Genomic DNA, 18,232 nt, shown 5'->3' with positions numbered 1-18,232 from the left:
AAAATTATCGGTGCAATGATTTTGCAGGTAGAGTTTTACTTTCCAGGCTAGAGTGTAGTGAAAGAGGGCAGTAAGGACCTGCCTTGATGCCGCTGTCTCTGCACAGTTGGTCTCTTCATCTCATTTCTACCACTCTCATCTTTGTCCCCTTCTTCTCAATTACAGCTCCTTAACAGGGACTGGCCAGCATTTCATCTCTCTCATCATCTTGAACATTGCTCAGCAACATGACTAACATATGAACCTAATTGTGAGACTTTTGTCTCTAATAAATAAATGAAAACCCAAAACAATGTGATAAGGGGCATTCTTATCACATCTAGACATTCTCTGATACCTTGGGGATGGGACCCAAGTCTAAACACGAAAGTCATTTATGTTTCATAAATATACCTTGTGCACATAGCTTGGAGGTAATTTTATACAATACAGGAAATAATTTTGTGCATGGAATGAAGTGTGTGTACAATCAACCACCAGAAAGCAAAGGTGCCCCTGTCTCAGCCACCCTGTAGACAACCTGGCTGTTTGGCATCACCATCATTCCCGACTCCGAATTTATACACTACTGATGAGCAATCATCTCCTTACACTTATTCACACAGAAGTACCTAACAGTAAAAATATAACATACCATTAATATGGTGAAAACATAACGTGTTCAGGGAAACTAAGCAGCCCAGTGGCAGCCCCAGAACGCCTGCACCAGCTGTCAGACAACAGCGACAACAGACAACAGCAGCTTTCCGCCGCCTCCTACGATGCTTTTTTTTTCATTAAAGGGTTACTGTACACTGTATTTTATCTTTTCAGGTGAGAGGAAACATCAGAAGCAGGTGAGGGCCCAGGAGGTGGGTCCCCTGGGGATGAGGAGGCACGTTGCTGGGTGGCTTCTTACTGCGTTTCCTCCAGTCGCCTGCCCCATTGACAGCGGTGAAGGAGGCGCGCTGTGATGTTATAAACTGACACGGTGTCTGGTTCCGTTATGAATGCGCACTGCTGCTCTAGCCCTTCAATGAGCCCATCCCAGGCTTTCACCATGTCGTCTATGGGCACTTTTTCTGCAGTGTTAATAATGTCATCTTCATCGTCTACTCGTGGTGTCATGCTGGCTCTCAAAAAGTTTGGAATTTTGGGCTGGGCGCAGTGGCTCATGCCTATAATCCTAGCTCTCTGGGAGGCCAAGGAGGGAGGATTGCTCAAGGTCAAGAGTTCGAAAGCAGCCTGAGTAAGAGCGAGACCCCATTTTTACTAAAGATAGAAAGAAATTAATTGGCCAACTAAAAACATGTATAGAAAATATTAGCCAGGCATGGTGGTGCATGCCTGTAGTCCCAGCTACTCGAGAGGCTGAGGCAGGAAGATCTCTTGAGCCCAGAAGTTTGAGGTTGCTGTGAGCTAGACTGATGCCATGGTACTCTAGCCAGGGCAACAAAGTAAGACTCTGTCTCAAAAAAAAAAAAAAAAGTTTTGAATTTTGGAGCATTTTGGACGTCAGATTAGAAACGCTTAGCCTGTAATACTTCTTGTTTCAGAGAAAAACAGAATAGTTAAGTAACAAACACAAATTTAGTTGGAGAATGATGATTTTTCTAGAAACGACTGTTTATCTGCTTCTCTTTCGTCTATCAAGGAGGGACTCTGGTTTATGTCATCCTGTCCTGGTCAAACTGTTACTAATTTTTTTCTTAAAGAAAATAAATGCATTATGTATAGGCTGTAATAATATATTCTTGAGGAATGAATAAATACTATGTAGACTCCATTTTTCTGACCGTAAATTAAGCACAAAAAGATTTTTAAGGCACTGATTTTTGCATTCTTAAATGAAAAAATGAGATCATTCTTGAAATAAGGTTTTTTTCTTTTTTTAAATATAATTTAGAGAAACACTTGCATGTGCTCAAGTTTGGTGTCTATTTTCAACCTGGCATTTTTACCCTTTCCCCTTTTCTATTTTATTATGGATGGTGAATGTTTTAAAATGACTGAACTCCTTATACCTTGATGTGTTTAGTGAGAACCTCCTTCTAGAATAGTTTTGCATTGTTTTTCCCCTTATTTTCTCCAGAACCTCCATGTGAGAACCTTACTTCCGTTTGCCCATTGTACTAGTTTGGGGACATCAAAATCAGACACGCTGATCAATGCTGCACACTAACTAGCAAAGCCAGTGCTAAGATGCAGCTCCTTCCTGTAGCACCTCCAAGTCTTGTCATTGCTAGCTTTCCAAATGCCTCACCTAGGATTGGATAAACTGCATGTCACCTGCTAAAACACAAACTGTATCTTTCATGAAAGTATATTTTATTAAGTAGAAAATAGACTATAAAATTTCTAAGACGAAAATTGATGGTGATTTAATTTTATAATGAATCTATACCTAGAAATCTCACTAAATTCAGCCTAAATAAATCTTTAGCGAGGTCACAAATCCATTTTTATAAAAATTCTTCAAACGAGTTCAGAAATCTTCCAACTAAGGAAACGACAAGTGGAATCTTAGTTTCCTGAGTGGCTCAGCATCTTATAAAGGCCCTAGAATCATGAAAGATCTTTCTGAGGCTGACTCATGGGAGTCCATCGACAACTATTTAGGTCTTCCAATTGGTCATATTTTCATTGGAGATTATTTACTATGTCTGGAATCCTAATGCTCGGTGTCTTTAATGAGAAAAATAATACCAAAAAATGTCAATGTTCAGCCAACACAAATTTATATGATCTACAAAAGAAAATGTTTTCAGATCTTGGGCTTGATTATTTTTGTTTTTATGTGACAGATTTGCTAAACAAAGCTTACAGATCCCTTCTTCCTCTCTACTGGCTGCTATCCCCACTCAACACAGACACAGACACACACACACACACACACACACACACACTCCTCTTCACATCCAGGCCCCATTACACTGTTAACACCCACATAAGCTCTAGGATGCCAAGCTTTTCTGAGGCAAATTGACTCTACTGAGTACTCCTTTATCCTGGGTATACATTACATTACAAGTAGTAGTACTGAACTTTTCAAAGCTTACAATGTTCCCTAGGAGTGTATCAGTTGAACAGGCGAAAAAAAAAATATGTGGAAGTTTATTATTTTTCCACCAATATATTTGACACCACCTTTGGAAAGTGAACAAAAGGCATACTGTCAAGCAGATAGACCTGGACAGAATGTTACTGTTTGTTCCTCACGAGCACAGAGGTATATTTAAGCAAAGAAAGACATTCCATGGCTCTCCTGAGACTTCCTTCCTCCGGCCGAATTATACCAACATGTTCACACCACTGTGGGTCAGACTGTGCTGGAATTTAAAATGCAGGCTTCTATTTGCCAATTGCTTAAATACCACAGCTGTAAAAATTCATATTAGGATTGAACCTGGCTCTAAAATATCATGAAACAAATGAGAGTTTATTTAAAAATGAGAGAGAGAGAGAGATGTGTACATATGAAATTACAGTAGAAGACATAGAAATAAGGACTGTCCTTATTTGGCAGATTCTATAAGCCTCAAAGTCACCAGAAGTCACCTGGCTTTGGATTATGTTTCAAATCCAAGCTCACTGACATTCATGCAACTTTTGGTGAGCATGGGCCAAGTTTCGAGCAAGGCTGGGTAGAATACTTCTTTCATGTGGAACCTGTGTGAAACTCAGTGGCTTTGGCTAGATTTCACCTTGAGTTTCACATTCAAACAATCCAAAGTTTCAAAGTAAAATTAAGGGGCACAGAGAAACAGACAGAGGGGGGAAAAACAGGGAAAAAATGGCTTGCTTGGGAATGGAATGGTCCTCTAACATCTTCCTACTCAGTTTCATCCTGGTGCCATTTAATTTTGCAACTGAGCTTGCTCTGCCTTTAGCAATACATCTGCACTCAGCATCTCTAGTCCAAGGCTTCCCAGTACTGAGGGGGGCAGTATTCTGGACCCCCAAAAGTCCCAGGTTCAAAATAACTAGAAGATTTAAAATGTTGACTATAGGCAGAAATGCGATGATTCATATACTCCTTATAACGAAGATTTGAAGGGGAAAAGTAGTAATTAAATGTCCAGGTTTGGGAAATAAAAAAACTAAACTGAGCATCTCTAGGTTGAATAGTAGGTTTCCCTACCATTAATCCAAATTCTAGAGAACCCATCGCACCTGCTCCCAATCCAGGGGGACCTCCCCCAGGGCATTTTCCATAGCTCCATCCCTTCGCAAACTTGTCCTGAAGGCACTTGCCTCAACAGAAGTGAGGTGCAGTCAACAAGGAGCAGACTATGGCGTCAGCTCTGAGGAGCCACTGTCCTTCACAGGGACATAAACAGTCTCCTGACAGGATTAGGCTCATTCTATTCCTAACCTTCAACAGAACATGCAGGGACAGTTTGCCAGGGAACATCAAACTCTGCCTCTGGCTGAGGACTTAGAAAATACCGTGTGCTTGGGATGGGAAAGAAAGTGTAACAAACAACTATAATGCACATGTGCACTTCCTTTAAAATAAGGGAAGCATTGAAAAGTTGATTGGCTAGTAAGTGCTCCATTTTGCCCATTTTAGGAAATACATTAAAAAAAATCCATTATCCCTCACACAGAAGGTTCACTAGTATAAAAGATTTTAGCTACTGAGGTTTTTTTGTTTTTGTTTGTAAGTTTCTTTTTCTTCCTTTCTTCTTCTGTCTCTCTCTTTCTCTTTCTCTCTCTCTCGATACTCAGAAGATCACTATGTCTTTAAAATGCATGTTTACTTTTGACATGTGGTCTATGTGCTGATAAACTTCTTTGAAAAAAAGAATCTTTTAACTCCAAGCATTTCAATTGTCAATGTTAAAAAAGCACCAGCAAGGCCCCAAGGTACATGGTGACTCTGAGGACGAGGGGCCCTCAGGAGGGACTCTGTGTACTGTCATTTGCTACTGGCTGTTAGACATCTGCCCAGGGGAGCCATGAATTGTCGGGAAGTCTATGTGGGGGAGAACCTTGCCAGAGAACCCTTTTCTTTCAGTTGGCTTTATAGAAGTAAAATCTAAGACATATCAGTGAGGAAAACCAATAAATTATTTAAAGGAAATGCTATCGAAGCATCAAACCAAAAAAGAAAAAAAAAAGATTTTTTACTGAACATAGTAAATACCCACAATCAAAGTAAATGGTGTGTTTGAAGTTCAAGTCCACAGATCAAAGTACTTTGCAAAATGTCAAGTGCAAGCATAAGGGGGTGGGGGAGGCACAGGAACCTAACCAAAATATTAGATTGTCACATTACAGAAACCTGCCAGCAAATGTACCTAGCCAAAGACATCCAGTTTAGTAAGGAATTCTCAAAATTGAGTCCCCAAAAATGTACTAGGAACATACAAAACAACAACCACCACAACAACAAAGCAAAGAAACACCCCTCCCAACCAACCATTCTAATTCCAAACTAGCAATTAACAAAACAATGATGAAAGGAGAACATAACATGGTATAGCTATTTGTCATCCTTACAGAAAAATTATCAATATATGCTCTTTGCTCAGGTGGTTACATCTTTTACATCTTTTTTGAAAAAATGCCCTGGGAAAGTTAAAAATAAGAAAGCAGTCTAAACAACAAAATTACGACGTCTGGAAGGCCCTTGCATTGCCCTGGCAATGGGACTTAATTAGAGTTCTGATTCGGGGCTCAGTCAAAGTCCAGACTGTACTTCAGGTCACTATTACAGACAGCTTTAGGCAGAGTTTAAAATCACAGCCACAAAAATGCACAGATGCTCCTGCCGTGTTCTGGAACACAATATTTACCTGGCGGTCATTCACGGCCCCTCTTAATTTTCGCTATAAATAAATTAAACACATGAGTCATGAACATATCAGAAAACAGAATAATTCCAGAAGAAAAAAAATCTTACCTACAGGCAGCTGAGTTCAACAGTTGCTCTAAACAGAGGAAGTAGGAGTCAGTGGCCTTTTACATGCAGAGATTGTTTATTTAGCCCTTTTTAAAAGGTCTTGAACTCCAAAGGTTTAAGATTAAGTCCAATCCAAGTGTCTGAAGGGAAAAAAGGCAAGAGAGAAGGCAAATAAGAGAGGGAAAGAATCCCAGCTGCTGGGTGGTGCTACTGTGCTGAGAGCATTTGAGCTATTTTCAGCATTAACAGCAGCCGGGGTTGTCTGCAAAGAGATGAAAATGCCTTGCCCCGAGTCGCCACCCCCCACACCAACCAGGAAACCCACAACAACTTGGTTCATTGTGCAAATATTCATTTAAATTTGGGGGAAAACTGCCAGCACCATAGAAAACAAAACAAACCACAACTTGACTGGAATCTTAAAGAAACACAGTGCCTTGCCATAATGCTCAAATTTTCAAAACGATTTACCTGATTCATTGCAAACAAAATGTTCTGTTTATGCTTTATGGAGAAGGAAGACTTCTCTGATATTTGCTTGCTTACTTATGTGGGTCTTAAAAAAATATTTTCGATCTCTCTGGTAGGAATATTCATTGCCAGCTTAATTCTTCTTAAGACCGAAGACAAATGGTTTCTTTCTAGCACGCACCTAAATTTCCAGTTTCATCAACTAGGCTATTTTTGAAAGCTTCTGGTTAAGGCGTTGACATTTCTTATCTGGTAGCAGAGACTGGGCCATTCAGTGTGACATGATGCAGACAGAGACTGACCCCTGCTTCTGACTCCACAGGCCAACGAAGAAATAATTCATATTGGGTCACCAGCAATGACTGGAAAACTATGAGCATTTCTTCTGTTTTTTCACTTTATTATTTTATTTTTGAAGGGGTGGGGGATTGTGAGGTTGTTTGCTTTTGTTGAGACAGAGTCTCACTCTGTCGCCCTGGGTAGAGTGCAGTGGTGTCATTGTAGCTCACTGCAACCTCCAACTCTTGCGTTCAAGCCATCCTTCTGCCTCAGCCTCCCGGGTAGCTGGGACCACAGGAGCACACCAGCAGGACCATGCCCAGCCTGGTTTTTTATTTTTCCTTTCTTTTCAATAGACATGGGGCTCACTCTTGCTCAGGCTGGTCTCAAACTCCTGAGCTCAAGCAAGCCTCACGCCTCGGCCTCCCAGAGCGCTAGGATTACAGGCGTGAGCCACCATCACGGGCCATGAACTTTCATTTTGTTTCTAGAAGTAAAAATTAAGAGCTAGAAGCTGTATTCATTCATTCATTCAGCAAATATTTATGTGACAAGCACTTCTGAGCCTGCGATGAGCGAGGCTCTCTGATAATACAGCAGGAGCAGAATAATCAGCATCTTGCCTTCTTTATGGCACACGAACACAGCAAGAACAAATAAAAATGGATGTGTTACATTTTCCAGCCTTTTTTCACATGATGAGACTAATCAGATCCTAGCAGTGTGAGGCTGAGATCTCTTCCTACTAGGACTGAAGGAAGACACTCTCGTCCTCAGACCAACTTCCGGCTTCCATGAGGCCATTATGCCTTCCACACCACCAAGAAGGAAAATTACTTACTTCCTACCAAGAAAGCACTCAAGTATTTTCATAAAAGCCTTTATTCCATGTAGATGAGATCTTTGTTTCTTTTCAACTTCCTACTCCCTCTAACAAAAAGAATGCTTAAGCAGCCAGAAAGGGCTGTGGAGAGGCTTTATACATCAGGAGGAGAAACAAGAGTCTCCAATCTTAATCCAATATTAAAAGATTGCCTTGATATATTTTATAATTAATATGACGTTGTGCCAGATGCTCCATCAAATCCAATTCTTTCTTTGCAATTAAAGAAAGACACTGGAATTGATTATAGGAAATGTTAAGGATTATGCATCATGTAAAAAAAGGGTTACAAGTACTATGTTAAAATAGTGAAATCCTTCAGCTCAATAGAGTTTTTGTTTGTTTGTTTTTTGAGACAGAGTCTCGCTCTGTTGTCCAAGATAGAGTGCTATGGTGTCAGTCTAACTCACAGCAACCTCAAACTCCCTGGGCTCAAGCAATCCTCCTGCCTCAGCCTCCCTAGTAGCTGGGACTACAAGCATGCATCACCATGCCCAGCTAATTTTTTTCTATATATTTTTAGTTGGCCAATTAATTTCTTTCTATTTTTATTAGAGACGGGGTCTCACTCTTGCTCAGGCTGGTTTCGAACTCCTGACCTTGAGCAATCCTCCCGCCTCGGCCTCCCAGAGTGCTAGGATTACAGGCGTGAGCCACCACACCCGGCCTCCATAGAGTTTTGTGTTAAAACTATATTTTGATTTAAAAAAAGAATCACAACTTAAGTTTGAAATATCTAATCAGAATTTTTAAAATAAGGTTAACTTCGTTTAAAAAATATATATCAGGCTTAAAAAAATCACTTTAGATATGCATTTTTCTGTTCATTTGTTTTAAATGGTCACATTTTAATATGTCTTAAATACCTGCCCATTTAAAACAGGGTATTTGTTTTGCTTGGCCACAATGTTGAATGGTCACTCTACTGGCAAAAATTGGAAGCCTAGCCTCAGATAAACACATATTTTTTAAATTGTTTTTACTTTTTCTTCCTTATAATGGTTTATAACAAAAATTGGAAGATACATTTCAAAATTGTCCTTCCTTGAGAAACTATGAGCATTAATGAAACAAACAAAGATGAATTCTTTGACTACTAAGTCAACCATTACTTTTAAATTCCGAACTGCTTGCTTGCTGCCTCAATCCTCGGGGAAGTCCAGAGCCCCACTTGTACCTGTCGGAGTCACGTTACAGCAAACTCTGCTCTGGAATGAATAGGTCACGACCCTGCTAGCTGCGTTCACTTAGGATGACACCTATCCCACTCTGTGGCAAAGCAAGGTCCCCCTTGTTCCCCAAGGATCCCAACTGTCCACATAGCCTGTCACTAAGCACCTGTCAACAGATTTGATGGCTTGGAAGAGTACAAATCCAACTTGAGGCATATTGTAGAAGGTGAGAGGGCAGAAAGTTCTCCTTTCCTACTTACCCAACTAGTATGACTTTTATCTTACCTGCTACTGATGTCTTAAAAATTGTACTCATTGTACTAATGTTAACGATTTTATTCATATCTTTTATTCGTTCTTTCTTTTACAAATAAGTTTATTTAAAAAACTGGGATGTGCTTATATTGAAGTGGATTTCTTGTATTGATGAAACGCGAAAAAGGGCTTTGGCAGAACCCCACCCCTGTATAAAATGGGGATGATAGCAGTACCAGTCCGGAGCTGTGTGAGGGCGCATTTGAATAATGTACATGAAATGCTTAACTGAGTAATGTCTGGCGCACAGCAAGCCTTTGATTAAAGTTAATACTTTTATCACAGCTGTAAGTCTAAAGCTTTGCTTTCCCATATGCTAGTTACCTGTTGCTACTGAGTTCCTAAAACATGGCTAGTCAGAATTGAAATGTCATGTAAGTGTAAAATGCACACTGGATTTCCAAGACTTAATATAAAAAAGAATGCAAATTATGGCACCAATTTTTTATATCAATCAAATGTTGTAATGATGGTAGTTTTGGACATATTGGGTTAAATAAGATATTTTGTTAAAATTGATTTTACCTATTTCCTTTTAGTTTTTAAAACATGATTACAGGCAAAGTTAAAGTTACACATTGGCTTGCATCATGCTTCTATTGGGCAGAGCCATCTAAGCCAATGGCTCACAAACTGTAGTGAGCATCTGTCACCTGGAACTTTTATAAAAACACAGATTGCCACCCTCAGAGTTTCTGATTCAGTAGATCTGGGAAGGGCCTGAAATTTTGCATCTCTAATAAGTTCCCGGGTGATTCTTGACAAAATTTGAGAATTGCTGGCCTTGAGCCTTGGTACTTAAAAAGTGGTCCATGGACCAATGTTAATGTCATCACTTGGGATCTTAACAACATCCCCAGGCTATGTGCCTGCATATTGAAATTTGAGAGAAATTGATATGAAGTTGTGTCTATTATTTGTAGGTCCATAAGAGACTTACCTGGCAAACTTTAAAAAAATACCAGTACCCTGGACCCAGCCCTAGAGAGTTTGATTTGGTCAATCTGGATGAGACCCAGGCATCTGCATATCTAAACAGCACTCCAGATAACTCTTATGTTAAAGCAAAAACTCAGAGTTTGAGGGGCAGTGGGGCCCCATCAGACGGATGTGGAAGGACCAGGATCTAGAAACCAGACACTCCTTCTAGTGAGGGGAGGATGCCTGAGGGTTGTCAGGTTTGGGAGGACAGGATCTGTCGTGGGTGAAGACAGGAGAAATCACACATCAAGGGCCCATGAGTGGGTGATGTAGTCTGTGGGGGATCCAGGCAGGAAACCTCCCTGCCTTTGCATATCTGGCGGAAGTCCTCGCTGTCTAGGTGTGGAGTCAAAGGAAGACCAGGTAATGCAAAGCACAGCCTTGGTCTCGGAGGAACCAGAGCACTAGGCAAGTTACCTGGGCAGAAACACAGGCTCAGAGGGGTACGATGAGGATTTAGTTACAAGAACCTTGGTGTAATCAAGAACAGGCCGAAGAGCCACATTAACTGAGTTTCTTAAACTCTATATAATGACAGGCTTGGTTTCAGAGGCCAGAGCAGAAATAATCTTTCAGATAGAGATGAGGAGGGAACAAGATGGATGAAAGTGTTGAAAGTCAGATTAGTTGTCCATTTCCTTCTCTCTCTCTCGCTAACACACAGTAAAAACAGAGACAGTTTTAAGTCGAGTGTTGGTCCAATTAAAACCATATACATTAAGGATTGTTGACACAGACCAAACCACCCTAGAGGTTATCTATACCCAAGAAAAGATGTTTTTAATCCCAATAACTCCCCAGTTGTCAGAACAAGTGGGAAATATTCATATTTTGGAGGAGAGAAGCCTTCTGCTATTCACTATACCTCTGTTCCTCCCTTAAATCAGTGAGCACACCAATTTTAAGAGTTCGTCCAAATAACTTCATCAGTTTGCCAAATGACTCTTCATTTTTTCAGGTGGCACCAGAGTTTGTGTGTTTCAGACAGCGTCACCAAAATAAAATCCTCACTGTAGGAATCTGGGCTCACATTGGTAATATTTGGAACTTCCAATTCCGCACGCAGACGCCATCTGTAGCTTTACTTCTCACTTTCTTGGTTGGTTGTTTCAGAGAACTTTTTAAAGTGCCAAATGCTTAAAGCAGAAAGTCTGAAGTCAGGGTGCCTGGGTTTGACTCCTGGTCCTGCCACTTAGCTTCCCTCTGCCTCAGTTTCCTCCTCCATAAGGGAACCTATCTCATTGGGTTGTTGTGAGGATGAAAATTGTTATTTGAAAGAAACAGAAAATTTTGGTCCTTTGTAAGTGCTACACACATGGTGGTTAAATAATCAAATTATATTTGAAAAACTACAGATTCCATATGTGGCTAAACTTAGTAATTTTTTAAAAATATATTATGGTGATTTCCAGGGGCTTTTGTGTGCGTAATTTTTTTGAATACAAATATTATGAGGGTTTCTTTGAGTGTTGTTTAAGTTTTTTTCCCAAGAGAACTCAGAATTCTCAATCGATTCCTCATCACTTCCTATTATTTGAGAGGCTCTCAGTAGGAAGGAAGTGAATGTAGTTTTCCCATGAAGATTGTTTTCTAGAGTACGTTTTTTTCCCCCTGAGGTCCTTTGAAAAGCGAGCCACACTATAGATGTCTGAAGGCTTTCGTGGCCCATGTCAGTTTAGTAGCATTGTCTAATATTCCGGGAGAACAACGGGTCATTCTCCTGGACAAATATTTTAAGTGCTTAGGGAGAGGCAGCAAGACCGTCTGAAACAATGGCGTGAGTTACAAAGATGTATTGAAAAGGCAGTCAGATTCTCCTACTGTAGAGACTATAAAAATCAGATAGTGCTGATTAAAGGAAGGGGTGGGCCACTGAAAAAACAGGCACGTTGGATACAAGAGAAGGCTCTATTAAGAGGAATAACGTTTTTCATGCTCATGCGCTTCAACCACGCTTAACAAACTGAAGCAGAGGCAAGAAAAATGATGGCGCTTAATAGCATGGTGCGTTAGCAGGCACCTGCCGGGTCACGTACGGGAACCTCAGCTGCAGCAAGCTGCGCTCTGAACAAGGCTGAAATGCACCAGGCATGGAAGCTGCAGCCCAGACGCTGAGCAACTTCAGACCAGTCAGGCGAGCCCTGTAGTCTTGTTCCTGAAATGTAGGCAGAGGAATTGGACTACACGCCCCGCACTCACTCTCGATTCTATGCTTCCGTTGGGCTTGTCTGGATTACATGCAGCAATCTCCCATCATTTACAGCTGCTGGTGTCGCTGTTCGAAAGCTGGCAAATTATGAGTTCAATGACTTCTACCGCCTGGTTATTGGTGTTAAGCAAATGTTTTCTAGGAGGTGATTTTTCATCACACGTAATATTTTGCCATCAGGGATTGCACTTTACCAAGGGAGGTGGAAATCTTGACAAAAGGTTATAGAATTATTATCCAATGCAAGAGATCACTTGGAAACGACTTCTTAAAACCTTCTTGAAATGCAATTTTTCAGTTAAAACTTTGTATTTAAACTGACTGCCTGAACTCCATATGTATTTAAAAAGTATCTCTGCTGTTTATATAACCATGACTTAGCTTTTCTTGACATTTCCATTGCATTTGAAATTGAGCATATGCAACAGTTGCTAAATACGATATGAAAATTGTTAAGATAAGCCTTCTTAAAGTGGCTTATTTAAGGGCCTGTACGATCTGGTGTCTTGCGGCATCTCCACCCACATCCCCGCCATCCTCCTCCTGGCTCCGCTGCTCCAGCCTCTCACGCCTTCCTTCCCCTCCAGGGATGCACCATGCTCAGGGCCCTGGCACGGCAACCCCTGGTCCACACGCCCTCCCCTCCCAGCAGCAAGTGCTGTGCAGCCTTCCATCTTCGTCAGGTGTCTCTTCCCCAGGAAGGGCTTGCCTGATCCCCCAGCCCAGCGCAAGTATTTTTTTGTTTTTAACCCTTAAACAATCACGTTCTTCCTTCCCTCCAAGTTCAGACTCAGTTGCACGTGTTGCTCCTGTTTGCCCCTCGCATTGTACTCCACACACAGGTGCTGTTCGTGTGCCTGGCACACGGTGGGTGCTCAGTACGCAGTCGTTGGATGAACAGGCAATTAGACAAGTTCTGCATTAGGTAGTAAAAAACATGTGAGTACGTTTTTTGTTCTATATTTATCAGAACTTGTGAAATAAAAAGTTCCTTATTATGTGTAAAACAAAAACCATGTATTCCAATGAGGCCACTGTTTCCAACCAAGATGATTTTCTGAAATATATTGCTTTGTAGCTACATATTCGGCTTAAAAGCTGTCTTAAGAGGCAGATGTCACTTGTTTCCTCCCCCCAGGATATATTAATAATATATTCTGTTATCTTACTAATTTGTATTTATCTTCTAAAATAGATTTGAAATAAAATAAGTTATCTGCACTCATATAGCACACCTCCAGACCTTTGCCGGAACCATGCGATCCTCTCCCAGGGTGTATCCATCCCTCGGGTGAGGTCCTGGATAAAAATCCCTTCTGACTGATGTTGTTGAGAGAATTATATACTTGTCTATATGTTGCTTGACAGTTACGCCACCTGCACACCATATCTGATCTTTATAAGGTAGTTTTATGAGCAGAACCTACCTTGGGCCACCTGTCCCTGAGAGTCTTGTGAGAGGCAAACCCAACCTCTCACCTGATGAAAGGCTCTATTGAGGTGATCTGTTACGTGAAGCTACAAACATTAACACAATCATGTAAGAACAACTTAATTACATTACGCTGGTGGAAAGATAGCAATAGACTATTAGGCCTGCCATTAAGATATCACCTAAAAAATAGCTCCAGGAGTTTTGAAAGAACTTCTGGGCATCAGCAACCAGCCCTTCCAACAGTTGTGGCACTAAGTTTCAGGCCCATTATCATTTCTTAATGGAGTGCAAATTGCCATAAAAAATAGCACCCACATGCCTGAACCCCTAGGAACTGCATCATTTGAATACTTTCAACTCTAAATATAGTAAAATAGTTGGCTCTTTCTTTTAAAACTAACATTTAAATTCAGTGATATCAAGAGAACTAAGAACATAGCAATAATCTACAGGAAATGCAAAACAGGAACCCATTGTTTACCCTGTTCTCAGTGTAAGTTGCCAGATCATTGTTCAGAAAATTTTGGAACAGGGTCACTTCAACGTAGTTTATGAAGCTTTTAAAATCTTAAATTGAATGGTGGAGTTTGTCCTTGTTACAGAAAAAGCGACTGTGAAAGAATTATTCAAGGCCAATAATGTATTGACTTTGAATATTAAAAAAAGCCTTTAAGAATTTTACTTGTGATTTAAAATGGTGAATGTTATCGGTCAAAATTGAGGTGAAGGTATCTTGGATTAGGAAGCCAATAATTTTTCAGAACCAAATAAAGATACACATGCAACATGGAAATTATCGTAAGCATTCTTGTGTCAGGGTTCCTGATTAAGTACCATAAATTGAAGAAATGAATGTAAATCATAACATATTCGATTTTACAACAGGCAGCTCATGTATAAATATTTGTCCTTCTATCCATGCCTGCCAAGAACTACGCTAGAGTACGATGATTGAGAACGTGGCTCTGGAATCTGTCGGCCACCATAAAATCTGACTCTACTGCTTCCAACGTATGAGGCTACTCTAATCTTGTGCGTCAGTTCTCTTATCAACAAAACAAGAATTATAGCAGTACTTGACCCTTCTGGCTGTTGTGAGGGTGAAATGAGTCAATATGTACAAAGCTGGGGTTTGAGGATAGATATTTCCGAGTTAAATTTCTAGTTCTACCACTTATCAGCTCTTGGATTTGGGCATGATCACAGAGCCTCAGTTTCCTCAGCTGAAAAGGGGGAACTTAATTTCCCCATATTTATATTTATTTCAGTTAGCTCACATTCAGAGTTTTATGTCTTTGTTTTGTTTTCTATTTTAATTTTAAACAAGAATTCCTGGAACTGTCAAGCAACTGGATTTAGAAAATTCCTATCTCTGCTAATAACTTTGTCCTATGGCTGATGTCGCTGTCTCCTTAAAGCGTGACATTATCATCATTTCATTTGATAAGGAGAAGAAGGTTGAAGAAGAAAGATGTTGGCATTAAAAGGAATAATGTGGAAGAAACAGAGAAGAATTGACTTTGTAAGGCCCTCAAAGAGTCTATCATTCTCTTAACAGGTAGGAGGATCCGAGTTATAACCCTATCCATGTTGTTGCAAACACACACACTAACTTATGTCAATTAATTACAATTATAATGAATGATAATTATAGTATAAGTATCCCTATGTTATAGCAATGATTACACTGAAAGAAAAAAGAATCAAAAGTTTGGTATGAAGAACTGACCTCAAAGCTTGGCTTCTTTGGTGGCAGGCCACCTCACTTTGGATGAATTACTTAATCTCTCTGAGCTTGGATTTCCTTGTCTATAAAAAGCAGACAATCCCATCTATCTATCTGGGAGTCTTTTGAGAGGATTAAATAAGACTTTGCATGAAAATTGGTTACTCTATCAAGTGCCTATTACAGAAGAGGGACTTAATGGATCATTGTTGCTGCTTACCTGTCTTTTTCCTACAAAACTGTAGGCTACTTGAGGACAGGACTCCTTTTAAAAACATAAATACAACCAGCCCCTAGTGTTAGAATAGGAGACTGAGAGACAGGGCTGAGACCAGATACAGGAGCTTGCAGACTGGGTGCAGGTGTTAAAGAAAACCACTCTGAAGCAGAAGCTAACCAGAGGGGCTGACAACCGCAGGCAAGAACCAGCTTCAACTGGCTTGTCAGCTGTCTCTGCCAGCTTCCGTGAACTTCAGCTAATTACACTATCATTTACATTGTGGTTTTAAAATTTCTCTGCCTTTGAAATCACCATGACAATTCTGAGACAACCATATAAAGTATGAAAGATGGGAGAGAACCCAATTCTAGGAATGACTACCCAAATTCTCAGTAAAAGCTGACCCCTTTGCCTTGAATATTCCTCCCCTCAATTCGTAAGACCACGAAAGATATAAGACCACTTCCTCTCAGTGCGGCTGCTATTTTTGAGCCTGCCCGCTCTCTTTCCTGAAAATGTACTTTTCCTTTCAATAAAGCTTTCACTTGCTTGGTTTATGTGGTGCGTCCCGAAACTCTTTTCTGGGACGAACAACAAGAACTTGTAAAAACTTCCGCTAGAAGGCCTGAAACAATAGTGTCCAGTTACTGGAATGTACTGGGTGAATGAATATATCCCAAATAAGGCAACACAGGGGTACCTCGATGGAAAACTACAAAACAACAATAACGAATAGAAGAAGTGGAAATAGTTAAGAGAGACAGGCACTGACAAATAGAACTAATGTACTGGAGAATAGATTCAAGTAAAAAGTACATAAAAGACAACATTGTCCTCACACATATATTTAGAAGGGAGAGACAAACTGTAAGTGACAGAGAAAGGTTGTCACATTGACCATCACACTACCTGGCAGGATTATAAATATCATCTTCAAATGGGGCTATTTCTATATATCATCTATATTTTCCTACTTTGTAGAAAGATGAGAATGACCTTAGGCCCATGATTTCTGTGAGCTCTGTATGATTTCTTTCTTAATTTACAGGGTTTTTATATAAAACTCAGGTCTTCTAATTTCTCTCTGACGCCCCTCCCTCCCATTCTGGGTGAATGTCTCCGCCTTGGAGACCGGTGGGTTTTATGTCTAAATCCAGCGAGTGACAGCAGATCCCAGATGGGCAGGCTTTACATATTGCTCCTTCCCAATGTTCCTATCTATAGCATTCCTCAGATATGGCATAGTCTGGAGACTTTCAGGATCAATTTTAGTTTCTTATATTTCTTACTTTTCACTTAACCTGGAATATTAGCTGAAAGGAATATTACATCATAATCATCCCCTTCACACTTTGAAATTATGGAGTGGAGGATGATTTTACAGGCAAAGCCATTACTAGGACTAGGGTCTGAGAAACATTGTCCCAGTGGGGGGGGAATGAGCATAAATGACATCAATGACATTTCCAGACCTGAGACAGGATAGGAATTTCCATGGGTCCTGCCAGTCTGTCCATGAGCACCACGGCTGCTCCAGCACCAATGGCTACTTTCTTTTGCCTGGAAATAGCTCTGAGAGGGACTAGCTATTCAAAGCCCTGATGAACTAAATTAGCTGTTAATGCTACTTACAATAGTAGAGTCATTTAAGTATCAGATGATAGCTTCACTAGAGTAACAAAAACGTTTTCACAGAGGAAAGAAAACAGACACAAATAGCAGAGAAGATGAGATTTGCAATAATTTTGCTGAGAATGGATTCAGCGGGGGGGGGGGGGGGGGGGGAGAAATCAATAGCCTGTGTCCTTAGGAGAAAAACAGATAAAATTTGGAGCTTCAAAGTTCAAAATGAGGCACATTTCAGTTGAGGCACAGCCAGACACTGAAGCAGAGTAAAGTGACCTCAGACTCAGACAACTATCAGAGAATAACACTGTTTATGACAATTAGAAAAATGGCTCAATAGAGATAATTCTCAGAGATGAATTAGTTTTTATTAATGCAAGACTTGCTTATAAAACTCCTCGGAGAAAGAGAAACTTGCAGCTGAATTCATTTGATAGCATGATATTAGGGTATACATATTTTATAATTATACTCTGTAATGAATCCTACCTGCAATGACAGATGAGAGAACTAAATTCAGGTCGCCTTTAGATTTACATATACAATGCTGGGTAAGAGAAGAAAAAACTGGAAAGGTTTTAACAAATTGGTGCCCATCACTTGTGGCCAAACCTGGGCTATAAATTGCAGTGGCTCTACCATTCTGTAACTCGAACTCTGTTTTCATGTTACAGATTAAGATCTATTCACCTGGCCTCTTTTAAAAAGAATTGCACACATTTGAACACACCTTTGAGACTCCAAATTGGACTTGTGCACCGCATTCTATTTTGGGTAACCAACAAAGGTGCTGGAAATTTCAAGTAGTAACAAACACCATGACCTACAAACTTAAGAACCTGAGCTGGAAAATACATGATTCCCAGGTTGCAGAATATATCCTGGCTGTGGGTCCAACTATTCTTCGGGGTATTTGACTTACAGATCAAGTCCAGGTCAGGTCATCTTTGTTTGCAATGTTTTTACTCCTTGTTGTGAAGTCTTTAACTTATTATTCTTTTTTTTAACATCAGAAGTCAGTTTAAGGA

At 40.2% G+C, this 18,232-nt stretch overlaps 1 protein-coding gene across 21 annotated transcripts in view; it reads right to left on the bottom strand.

Annotated features, from left to right (window-relative positions):
* Nucleotides 1-18,232, bottom strand: part of SORBS2 (sorbin and SH3 domain containing 2) — a 202,388-nt gene that overhangs the window by 163,556 nt on the left and 20,600 nt on the right. For 18 of the 21 annotated variants that reach the window (XM_012784888.3, XM_076010666.1, XM_076010661.1 and 15 more), the window contains exon 2: nt 5,888-6,027. The gene's annotated coding sequence lies outside the window, so the exon portion shown is untranslated. Of the gene's footprint in view, nt 1-5,887; nt 7,984-18,232 lie in introns of those variants that run through there. The other 3 variants (XM_076010659.1, XM_076010670.1, XM_076010658.1) reach the window with 2 other exon arrangements.

This window comes from Microcebus murinus, chromosome 15, assembly GCF_040939455.1.
Source record: "Microcebus murinus isolate Inina chromosome 15, M.murinus_Inina_mat1.0, whole genome shotgun sequence".
NCBI classification, from domain to species: domain Eukaryota; kingdom Metazoa; phylum Chordata; class Mammalia; order Primates; family Cheirogaleidae; genus Microcebus; species Microcebus murinus.
This window is presented reverse-complemented; position numbering and strand designations above follow the sequence as displayed.